The 13,162-nt window shown below is 39.1% G+C and overlaps 1 protein-coding gene across 2 annotated transcripts in view; it reads left to right on the top strand.

Moving 5' to 3' along the window:
* The window catches only part of LOC138126044 (uncharacterized), a 68,573-nt gene that overhangs the window by 17,013 nt on the left and 38,398 nt on the right, over positions 1-13,162 (top strand). The gene's annotated exons all lie outside the window — the stretch shown is intronic.

The raw sequence follows: 13,162 nt of genomic DNA, 5'->3' as shown, positions 1-13,162 counted from the left end.
TGATCAGTGTCTGCGATCCTTTATACGTATATGTAGTGCGTTCACAGTCGAGTGTTCAACGCCTACTTTGAGGATAAATTTAAATGAACGGACGATACAAAGGTTCGTATATTCGAAATCGCCGGCTGTTATACATGGCTACACGGCTGTTATACATGGTAACTAAAGAAAATCAAAGATTCTTATTGGTTTATAAGGTAATGAATGATTATAGTTTTCATTATTTTACTTTGTAAAAAGTTTTTGCATTGTAATTATTTGTTGTCAAAAAACTCTAATTTAATTTAATAAGGTGTCACTAAATATTTATCGCATTAAACGATTGAATTGGGTTTATCTTAATCATAATGGAACAAAATGGAGCAAAGTATAAAAATCTTCATATTTCAAACTTTATATGCCACATCACAACAGTAGGTTAGATTTAGGAACTCGTAGAATTGTGGTAGGACTGGTAGGTATTAAAGAAGGAAGACAAAACACGTTTTTTGTCTTTTTTGTTTTAGCAGCTCTACTGGAGAAGATATTTTTACATATTGTAAACAACCACATATTACCAAATTTAATTGAAATCTTTCTGATGTATTTTTTTCTAATTTGCGGGTGAAAACATCCTGGTCTATACAGGGTGCGTCTACTAACACTTTATATCCGAATATCTTTTTTAATTATCAATTAAGGTAAACAATATTTAGCAATATTATATATCTCAATGACCTCTTGACATGTGCTTAACAAAAGTTAACGAAACCTGCAAGGATACAGAGTTATTTGAAAAATAACCGCAGTAAAAATTTTTTTTTTAACTTTTTCTCAGATTACGGAGTATAACATATTCAGCTGTGGCCTCTGTATCTCCCTGTAGTGTTTTTATTACACTTTTACTGATGACTACGCAATAAATTAGTGTTAAAAAGAACTAATTTTCCAGCTATGTTCAAAACAGAGTTTATGCGTAAAAAGTTGTTACGAATTTGTTTCACAGATTACTCATTTTTCAGCAAATATTTTAGATACGTCAATTTGACGGGGCATTGTTATCTTATTTAAAATTCTTTTATTACTGAACTATTCGGTAAAATACAATAAAAATTCAAATAGGTATGTATGTACAAACCCCGGTGTAGTTATAGTATTTTTATCTTCCTAAGGAATTTTGGCTTAAGTCATAAATAAACCGAACAAAGACCCTACTTAAAGAAATTTATTGTGATATTGTACCTGTCAATCACTAGCCGGCCTCGGAGAAAAAAATTACCTGGGGTAGTACTCAAAATATTTGTCGGAGACCCTCTAGTGATTGACAGGCACAATATGACAATAAATTTCTTTAAGTAGGGTCTTTGTTCGGTTTATTTAGGGTTTAAGTCAGAATTCCTTAGGAAGTTACAAGCACTATACGTCTGCATCCTAGGGATCAGTCTTCTCTGGAAAAATTTACTAAACTATTTTAAAGTAAGTTTTCAATAAAACGAATTTAAATGTTATTAATTTTATTTTTTAAACAATGAATCATGGGGTACTTTGTACCCTCCTAATTTTTTTGTTTTTATTTATAAAAGTGGCTATTATGGAGGTGGGTGCGTCAAGCTTAAAGAGGGGGTGAAGGTGAATAAATAATTTAAGCACATACTAAATAATAACAATTAAAATATCTGCAATAAATTTGTTTGGGGCCTAATGGGGGCTCCAGGAATTGTTCGGAACCAAATGGGCTCCTGGGTTTGCTCAGCCTAATGGAGGCTTCACTGGTTTGATTGTAGGCGCGCGTGAACTGACACACCGTATCGTTTTGTGTAAAACGTTTATTTACATTTATGTACAATTGTTTGGACCGTACGACCGTACTCGAGATGTTGGATAAATGACTTAGTGACTTCTGACTGTGACTGTTCTACCCTGAGACCATCTCGGTACTGTCGTCTCAAATCTCTGTCATTCACCCACGCAGGGGTGGTTCTCGTTCTGAAAGGAGGGGGGTGGCTCTACGCCCCGACAAAATTCAACAATGTAACACAATTAGCAGCAAAGAAAATTTTAGAAATGTACTCAAAATAATTATAACTAAATAAGATGCTCAAAATTTATTTCGACCATTAACTTCCACACACCTTTCAATTCTGGAATAAAAACTCCGTGAAGTTCTTGTTGCAGGATCATTTCATATGGATGAAATTTCAAAGACTTTAAAGTTCTAATAATCGTGCTTTGTGAGACGTTCAGTGTAGCCGCTACTACTCTTGTGCTTGTGTGTGGATTTTCAGTTACCTAATCAACAACGGCATTTTGAAAGTTAATATTTTTGGGGAGTGCATCCCTTACTTGTGGAAATTCTTTAACACTGCCAGTATCTTCAAACAGCTTTACAATTTATCTGATATTCATTTCGGAAAATTTATCATTTTCTTGACGGGCCTGAAGAATTCTTGCTGCGGCTCGATAGCATCGGTGACACTCTCCATACGTAAAAATAATATTATTTTCCTCTTGCTGTAAGAACAACATCTTGTATAAAAGATTATTTCAAAGATTGCACGAACTTTTTTACTTTGACGTTGTCAAATAATAAATTAATTATGTTTTTTTTTTGTAAATCAGTAAGCCGTGAAGTACTTTTTTACGTAAATACACACTGGTGAATGAAGTCTGAAAATTGTCTTTATTTAACATTAATTTATTGGTCAATAATAAGCACTAGGATGATTATTAGGCAGAAAATCTACACAGAAACATTTGATATGCATGTTAAAAGTTATAATGTTAGGAAATGCTGAAAATAATTTTTTTTCATTAATTTTTTTCTTCTGTCCAGATCCTTGTTAATTTTTGTAGTGCCTATGTAAAGAGGGCAATGCAGCCTTTATTAAGACTAAATATCGTTGAGCAGTCATTTAAAATAACGAAGATATTCAAATATAAAGTTTAAGCAGACGCACCCTGTATAAGCACACGTTTAAGATATTTTGGTATAATACCTAACTATTCTATGACTAACTCAGATCGAGAGGTGCAACTATTAAACACTTGGATATGCGTTGGTATTCCAAATTAATTCCCTGTTACCTTAGAACATTTAATATAATTTTTAAATGAAGAAAAATCTAAATGGGTCTTTAATGTAAAGTGTAATAGTTTTACTATAAAACACGTGAAAAAAATATCACAAATTTTAGATTCCGTTAAAAATTTCCTTCACAAAGTGAAGATATGGATACTTGAGAGAGAAGAAACTTCGGTACTTCATGTTTCTAGTTATAATAAATAAATCACAATCGAAGCCATATTTCCCATATTTCCCATTTGAAATGACATCACAAATAGGTGCAGTAATTTAAAATCAGCGCACTTTAAAATAAAAGTTGACCTGTTTTAGAGTTTTACAAAAATATCATTCGTTTTGAAAATACTGAATTTATTCCATAAGTATAGTCCAATTTTTACCCCTTTGAGGTGACGTCACGATTTCCTCCCTCGCTTTCTCTCCATTCAAACTTCAGAAAGAGAGAGAAAAAAAACGGTACGTTTATTTATTGTTGGTTACTTTTTGGTTATTTTATGCTCCTGTCAATTTGACAATTTTTAATTTCTAACACTTATTAGTTATTACATTGATTACAAACATAACCTTTCGAAGCAATTGTCACAAATTTGAAACATAATAGTTATTTATGTATTTATGATCAATTCAAATTTGTTTTTGATCCTAGCTCAGACATACGGAAGTTACTACTACTGTACTAGATAATGACGTCATCGCAAATGGGTAAAAATTGGAGTGCAAGATTACAATTTATACATTTTTCACACTTCCACCGATCGTTTTGATAACTGTTGTTACCGGGCACCTTTTTGTTAGTGTTAGTTTAGTTAGCTTAGTCCCAACTTACCCAAAATGATAGACGGCGCCGGCCGAAAAAAGTCAGTTGTGAGTTTATATTTAATAACGTGTCACATTATTTTGTACTCCTTCCTTTTCCTAAAATAAACGTGTGAGAAACCCTATTCCAACACACCGCGACCTAACCGGCGACGAATAACGTCGTTGTCTCCCAACTCCGTCGCCCCTTGGAGGAACAACCACCGTCGCCAGTGACATTTTGGCGCCCAACGTGGGGCCACTTCTGGCGAATACCGGAAGAACCGACGAGAGACCTAGCCGGACATGGTGCTAACCCGTTCGCAGCCAGGCAACGGGGACCAACCAAACTCTTCGAGCAGTGAAAGTTCGATGGCGCCCAACAAAACAACTAATGAACCGGGGGAGACCAGTACTGGAGTGCAGTTCGCCATGCTGGAGGCCATTCAACGCACCTCCAACGCCTTGGAGGAAGCCCTGGACAGGCTCTCCCACTCCCGGAGCAGCAAACCGCCCTCCGTAGTCCCACCAGTAGTACTAAAGTTAGAGGACTACCTGCCAACATTCAGCGGGGATCCCGATGAAGACCTGGAGTACTTCATCCAACGGCTGGAGGAGTACTTCACCGAACCATCCAACTCGCATCTATCGGAGTAGACGAAGGTGTGTATAGTATATAAACAACTTCGAAGTGTTGTGTTTAAGCGGTACAAAGCCTTTGCGAATCGTAACCGTGAGTTTCGAGTTGTGAGAGACAGGATCATGACGCACTACGGCGTGGAGTGGAGGGACATTTCTCCGCGCTCTATGAAACGTTCCAGAGAAGACACGTAGAAAAGTACGAGGATTTTGAAGTGTTCTGTGCGCGCCAAGAAGCTTTCCTGATGCGTCCGAGTTACAGCTGGTTTCGGAGCTTGTAAAGCAGCTTCCGAAGGAATTGTGACCCCATCTCTTGCAGCGGGGTGTAGAACAGTGACGTCCCTTGTAGAGATGGTGCAGCAGCTGGCCGTCTACGTACAGAGTCCCATAAACACCACTAATCGCACTGGAGGAATTAAGGGGAATCAGTCTTCGGGAAACTGGCGCAGGACCGGGCAGTCCCCATCTCGGTCCGCGTCAGCCGAATAAGTATGTCCGTCTCACGGCTTCCACGAGGTCGTCTTCAATTGGGAGCCTAGGAAATGATGGCGGCGGTCGACTCCAACTCCACCGTTAATTGCATCGCCGCCCGCCTGTCGCCGACACCCGGCCACCGCTGCGAGGTCCACTTGGAGGTGGCGACGGAGAATGAAACCACGCTTTCTATGGGAATAGTCTACGTGGACATCGTCGCCGGCGACATCACCTATCCCGGCACCAGACTGTTTGTGGTTCCTGACCTTCGGGACAACGTCATCCTGGGACATGAGTGGTTGGGGGTCGCAAGAGCTTCTGTGTGCTGCGCCCAGCAGTGCGTGCACCATGGGACACATCGTCGCTTACTGGAAGAAGACCAAAGGGATGACGCCCGTTGATGTGGATAGCCGCCCCCTGTCCGAGCTGCAGCATCAGTTCGCCGCACCTCACCTCACCGTCTTTTTGGACACTGTGCGCGAGTTTGTGGGCGTGATGGATGCCACCGGGAATGTGCGTGCAGTGACGCATAAAATCACTCGAAATGGACGAGCCCTTTAGAATAAGGCTCTAATATCTAAATTTCTAAATGAACAAAAGAAGTGCGCGTTGTACGAGTGTGTCAACGAGATGCTCACCGCGGGTGTAGTGGAACGCTCCGACAGTGAATACTGTTCCCCGCTGGTGCTTGTGAAAAAAAGGACGGCACAGTGCGTTTTTGTACAGATTATCGCCGCCTTAACGCACTGACTAAGGACGAAGCCGCTCCGCTGCCACGAATTCAAGAGGTACTTCGCGATTTCGGAAATGCGCAAGTGTTCTCTTCTCACCTCTTCTCCACCTCAAGTCGGGATATTGGCAGATCCCAATGGATCCGACGTTGAAGTGTACTTAACCGCATTTGCAACATCTGACGGCGCGACTTATCAATATCGAGTTATGCCATTTGGACTGAAGAACGCGCCCCCCACTTTCCAAAAACTGATGGCTTGCGTGTTAAGCGGTCTCCTCAGTAAGTGCGCAACATACGAAGAACACATCAATGCCCAACGTCGTTATCAAGAGTGCCTTGCGGTGGTGTTCGCAATCAAGAACTATCGTCCTTACCTAGAAGACAAGCCGTTTTTGTTGCGGACCGACAACAAATGCCTACTCTGGCTCAACGGGGCAAAAGATTCAAACGCGAAATTCACCGGATGGTCACTGCTTCTGCAAGAATTCAATTTCCGCGTCGAGCACTGTCCCGGAAAAAATAACGAGTTGCGAGACGTGTTGTCCCGCCAACCAGAAGATGTCGAGGTACCGGACGATACAGAAGATGTGGACCGAATGTTGGTGCCCAAGAGAGAAGACGAGGGCACCGCAGCCACGGAACGTGTCTGCGTCATAGACGTCCCGACCCTCATGGACGAGGGGACGAGGTGAAGGGCATTCAACTCGCCGATCCGGAGTTCCCGAAGGTTCTGGAGCGTTAGCGGCGCATCCGCGAGGAGGGCCCACAAGGGCCCGGTGAACGAAAATTCGTCGAAATCTACGACGTCGTTGACGGCCATCTCGTGAAACGAGACGGCCAGAAGATACTTTTGTGGGTACCAGAGGCAGGTAGGAAGCGGGTACTTCACGAGTTCCACGACGTACCGGAGGCCGGTCACCCAGGTTACGAAGAAACCTTGCGTTCAATCCTTGGCCAAACACCTCGCCAACAGCCAGCCGCGACGTTCGGACGTACGTGAAGAACTGTCTGATCTGCGCCACGACAAAACGAGGACCAATCCAACCAGGAGCTCCGCTGCTCGAGAATGAAGTGTTTTGCCGTTGGGGTTACCCACAGGCAGTAATCACCGACAACGGTACCCAGTTCAAGAGCAATCGTTTCAAACGTGTTTGTCATCGGTGGCGCATAAGGCACTGGCCGACGGCCAATTACCATCCACGTGCTAACCCGACGGAACGTCGGAACCAAGAAATAAAAAAGCTTCTACGTGTCGCCTATCAAATGTTCCCGGGCTAACCGTGGAAACGTCATCTAGAGAAAGGATTGTTCAACATTCGTCGCCGCCGGAATGCCGCCACCGGTCAGTCGTCCAGTCACCTGTTTATGGGATACGACCTACGGATGACAGGCCAGTGGGGATGGACAGTGGCCCCCTCGAAACGACCTCCGACCAAAGACAGGAAGAAGCCCTCAGCCTCCAGCGATGCTACCGAAGACGATACATCCGCTCTGGCGCTCCTGTACCGATCTTTCAGCTCAACGACCTCGTGCTGATACGCTACCATGTGAAAAGGGAGTTTGAACCAACATGGGTAGGACCTGTTCGCGTTATCACCGACGCTCGAAACAACTGCTACTGGGTCGAGCGAGGTGCCTACGCAACGAGAGAACACATTAACCACCTGCGCCCAGCGCCCGCGGGACACGAGAGCAACGGAGAAATATCCAACTTGCCGCAGAGGGCCGAGAACCAGACCAAGACGAGGTCAATACTGCTGACGAAGGCAAAGATGATGCACCACCCATCAACGTGGGTAGCCTGGAGCCCACCACGCCACCGCCGCAAGACGTCCTTCGGGGTCACCGTCGACGACACCGTCGCCAACAAATTGCACGATAACGTGTCCACACGGGACGCTCACGGCACTATTGTTGACAGCCGAGGACTAGGCCATCAACTCCCACCGACTAGCGCTCGGAACCGGCATGGGCAGCATTGTCTTGATACTTTTGTTGTTATTGTTGTATCGTTGCTGTTACTATTATGTTATTGTCTTGTTATTATAGTTGTTGATAATAAAAAGGTGACGACAGAAGCCGGCGTCGCCGATTACGGAAGGTGGGAGAGTGTTACCGGGCACCTTTTTGCTAGTGTTAGTTTAGTTAGCTTAGTCCCAACTTACCGCGGCGGCGCCGGCCGAAAAAAGTCAGTTGTGAGTTTACATTTAATAACGTGTCACATTATTTTGTACTCCTTCCTTTTCCTAAAATAAACGTGTGAGAAACCCTATTCCAAGACACAGCGACCTAACCGGTGCGGCGACCTAACTGCCCAGGACGAATAACGTCCTGGTCTCCCAAATCCGTCGCCCCTGGGAGAAACAACCACCGTCGCCAGTGACCCTGTACATTTACCGGTGATTTATGAATAATAATAATCATTCATTGCACACGTTCATAGTAATATGGATTATTATGATTACGAGTATATGGATGTGTATTTCTATTTGTAACAATGCATTTCAAGTTTTGTAAGATACGAATATAATCTACAGCTCTGAACTTGGGCGAGTTAATACTATCTAACAATACCATCTTAAACCAATTAAAATATGCTTCAATCCATTCATGAGAAGTTTGTCTAATGCCTGGTTTCTGGAACGGCGCAATAATTAACTGGCCAGTTAAATTGCGCGATTATGAACTGAGAACTGTCAAAGAAATGTCAACTCTATCCTAAAGTCCTTGTATCTTCGTAAGGAATTCTGACTTAAGCCCTAAATAAACCGAACAAAGACCCTACTTAAAGAAATTTATTGTCATATTGTGCCTGTCAATCACTAGACGGTCTCCGACAAATATTTTGAGTACTATGCCGGCCAAAAAATGTTGGCCGTCAGTGACTGTCAATTAAAAAAAAAAAAATGTAATCCGTACTTTATTGTCATCATGATTACCGTTTTGATTATGAACGTTATTTTGGGGTGGTAAATTTCAAAACTCAAAATTATTTTGTCATTTCTACTACACAGAACGTTTACCTCAGGTTATCTATGTACGATTGCTCTAATTTTGTTTATTCATGTCGGATTTTTGGAATGTTTGAGCTTCAAACAGTTTAAATTGATTGTCAAACTGACAAGAATCGAAAGTGGGGTTACGATTCCTAAAGGTTTATTTACACTTTACTTGAATGTCAAGAAAGTGACGGCCAAAATTTTTTGGCCGCCATAGTACTATGCCAGGTAATTTTTTTCTCCGAGACCGCCTAGTGATTGACAGGTACAATATCACAATAAATTTCTTTAAGTGGGGTCTTTGTTCGGTTTATTTATGACTTAAGTCAGAATTCCTTACAAAGATACAAGCACTATACGCAATAGTTTAAAAACTACAGAGCAATAAAATTGACCAATGAAGTGCCACCTTCGCAAAAGGTTCATTTTTACCTCCAGAGTGAGCTTTGACAAAATTGTACTGTTACAAAGAAAGGTGGAATGAATTTTTTTGACAAATTCATATCAGCGTGAAATTTTGACAAGTATTGTCAGATTTACGTCATTAACTGCAATAATTGTATGTACGAAATTAATAAAAGTTTTTAACAGTAGTGATAACGAATTTTGTAAAATAATAGACTCCTCAATGAAATATTCAAAGTTACGAGTAGACAGATACCTAAATACTTGTAGATTTATTTTGCACAATTAGTATAATTTTTTAAATCCGACGTTCGAAATTTGATTCAATGCAAGTGGTGGCTCATCGAATTAAATTTTGTTGGACATTTTCTAACATCTCTGGTGTGATAGTGACAACCGCTTCATGAATTTAATCGTCTAACTCTTCCAGAGTGTCTATGGGGTCCTGGTAAACATAATCTTTGAATTGATTCCATAAATAGAAATCCAAGGGTGTGAGATCCGGAGATCTTGGAGGCCAAAAGACAGGTCCTCCATGACCTATCCATCTTGTAGAATATAATGTTTCTAGCACTTGTGCTTATCTTGAGTTATGTGGAGGGGCGCCGTCATATTGATACCACATATTTCGTTAAGTTTTCAATGGAACTTCCAGTAAACCGGGAAGTTCTTCATTTAAGAAAAATGCGTATTCTTCACCATTTAACCGAGCAGGAGGTTTAAACGGGTCCACCCGAATAAAAATGTTTCTATCATTCCAGAATTTATAATTTTTATTGAGTATTTGAATTTACCAAAGTATTTCCAATGATTCCAGCTCATAAATTAATACAAAATCTTTCCTGATTTGCACATTCCTTAAGAAGATTTGAATTTTCGTGTGGCCAAAAATGCTATTTACTTCAATCCTTCACGGGAAAACGAGCATTCATCGGTAAACAAAATTTGTTTAGAATTTATCCTCTTCCAGGATAGTCTTCCTCTCGTAGATATTGAACTCGAGTATAATGGTATGGGTGTAGACACATTTGTAATATGACTCGCATACTCCTCCTAGGGTCTTGTTCAACAGCCTCCACTACTGCTTCTTCCATTGCATGGACTCTTTCTGTACGTGGTGCCCCAGCAATGTAAGATTCAAGGAACCAGAATGTCTCTATTTATCAATCTTAAAATGACGTCATGATCGGAACGACGTCGATTTGGAAATCTAGCAGCGTATTCTTCAGCTGTAGCTGTAGCATTCTCATTAAACTCACCGTATAGTAGAACCATATTAAGATATTATTCATTAGAATAAGGCATTATTTTAGACTTGAATGACAAACGTCAGTGTAAAATCGTTCCACATACAGGTGTCCCAAAATTGGCATACTAACTACTTACTACCTTATCGAGGATGTTTAAATGTACAGTCGTTGACCAAAATAAAATAGGACAAAGTGTTACCTTAGACAGTTTCACAATTCAAAGATTTGTGTAGTGTAACTGAGACGTATGTGTCTCAGATTACAACTTGATTTGACTTGACAATTGATTTACAAAAAGTTAGGTTGTGATTTTTTACTTGTCATCTCGTCACTGTCACTATGTTCAATTGAAGGATTGAGTTTTTGAAATATTGTCGAATGATGACACTTATCAGAATTGTTTTTTTATTTTTGACACTTTTGTTTCCTAAGAGATGGATTTCGCAAAAATATCGAATTACACAATCGAAATTTACTTTGTCCTATTTTATTTTGGTCAACGACTGTACATGAAAAAAATATGTAAAAAAAATTTCAGACAAAAAAATCAATTATTGTTATTATTATTAACGGTAATACAATGTAAACAAAGATATACTCGTACGTCATTACGTTGCAACCTTAAAATAATTTTTTCGATTTCCAAAGCTTCTAAATTCTCTATTATTCAGGATTAGATATTGGTAGTGAGTGATCTTGTACTTTGTGATAATATGTTCGATTAGACGTAGCTGTCATGACAATTTAATACATTTATTTCGAAATAATTGACCTGTTAAGTGCCACTTTCAAAGACCTCCAAATCAGCAAATAAGTCCAATAGAATTTTTTTAAACATTTTTCTAACGTTTACGGTAATCTCTTCTACATCGTAGTGCATCGTTAGTACGGCATTTTTGGGACAGCCTGTAGATTGTTATTATTTTACTTAAAAATACATTTGTAAAAGCAATGATCACTAATTCACTACGAACATAAATTTTTTCTTTTTTAAATCGGTGTTCTTATTGATCGATTTTATTACTTTATAGTTTCTAAACTACGATAGCCTGGCCAATTTTTTTTGAAGATTCTGATTTTACTATTAATAAACTACGATTCCTTCACGGGAAGGGCGGTAATTCTCGGACAGGCTGTATAGAAAAGATACATACAACATTAACGCGGTATAATTTAAGTACTCAGTAGAAAATTTCTCTTTGGACTTGTAAGTTGTAATTCCGTCTTATGTATTGTGATAATTATATTTTAATGTTTAAAAGCTTTTCTATGTTGAGCTTTTCACACTGGATGACTAAAAGGTTTAGTGAAATCTTAATCAAAATCAAGTTCAATTTTTTAAATTCCATTTTCGGTGCGTTATAACTTATAATATAATGTACAAAATCTAATATGTATTAAATTGCAACCGGTAACATTAAACTGACAGAGACCGAACAGATTCTCTGAATAATTTATACGTTGCTTGCGCACACTTTCCAATCAAAATTCATTAATAATACATTTTCAACTCTCTTTAATTTTTAATTATTATTTTTTGGATACCCTGCATGTGATTGTAACTATGTACGAGTAGTACAAACACAACATTGTTAAGTTTCATCATGCAACTATCATTACATTTTTTATCTCTTACCATCAATTTATTATCGTTAAACTGAACTAGTACAAACTCTAATAAGTTACTAAATAATAATTATTTACTAACATAATTTGAAGATTAATTTTTCAGGTAGAAATTATATTTTAGATATAGTTATAAACACGGCCAACATAAGTTTGATAAATATTTTAGAAAACTGAAAATGGACTTTTAATTTCACTTTAATCTATTCCGTTATTATCCATCGAAAACCTGTTATAGTCTGTGAAGACGTGTATCGATCTCATTGATTTGGAATTTATGTCTGTCGTTAGAACATGACAGTGATGTAAATAAATTATTAGCTAGGAATTTTTGGGCTTACCTATCGAACTGAATTTTTTGTTGAGGTGTTATTTTTCGGTACACTGCTTGATGTCGGCGCCGCACAAGAAATTCGACATCATTAAATTTAAATTATGTAAAATTGTTCCATCTAACGTCTTATTTTATATTTTTTGAGGATCGTATTATTTCATAATAATAATATTGACGGTTCCAATCGAAATTGATGTTGGAACACTTTTATTATGTGCGAAATAAATGATACAAAGAGATGTGATAATAAAGAATTCTGTGCATATCGTGATGCACGACGTGGTTATAGATCTTCTAGTCTTGACATTGAGTAAATGGTTGTCAGGTATTGGATGAATTTTATCAGTGTTCCGAAACGTGAGATAACTTGACCCTTGCCGAAGAGGTTGTATAAATAAAACTGAAAGCTTCAATCTCTCAGACACTGAATAATTAATGAAAGTTGAAATCAACTCGTTTTATGTATTCGGGTAAATACATCGTTTAAGAATCACATCACCGCAATGGAGCCGACAAAAGACCCGGAGCCATTTATTTTATTAGTTTGGATTTAATCCATTAAACACGTGAACTCTTTCTTTCAATCAGTCCTGCCGAGAACAGATTCAATTAAAACGAGATTAAAGGATGATGCCAGAATTTATTGAATTCAATTTGATTTTACTTGTTTGTGGTTATGGTGAAGAACTCTCGCCTCTACAAAGGCTCGCTTTTTTACCACATCAAAAGAGCACTAAATTTTGGTGTATTTTAAAAGCGGGATGGAAGTTGCCTTAGGTGAAAATCATTTATTACCGATGCAACTCTTGAATATGAAATAGATTACGAAGTTCTAGTATTTTTGAA

This window comes from Tenebrio molitor, chromosome 1, assembly GCF_963966145.1.
Source record: "Tenebrio molitor chromosome 1, icTenMoli1.1, whole genome shotgun sequence".
NCBI lineage: Eukaryota > Metazoa > Arthropoda > Insecta > Coleoptera > Tenebrionidae > Tenebrio > Tenebrio molitor.
The sequence above is the reverse complement of the archived record's forward strand: the minus strand, read 5'-3'. Positions and strand labels throughout refer to the sequence as shown.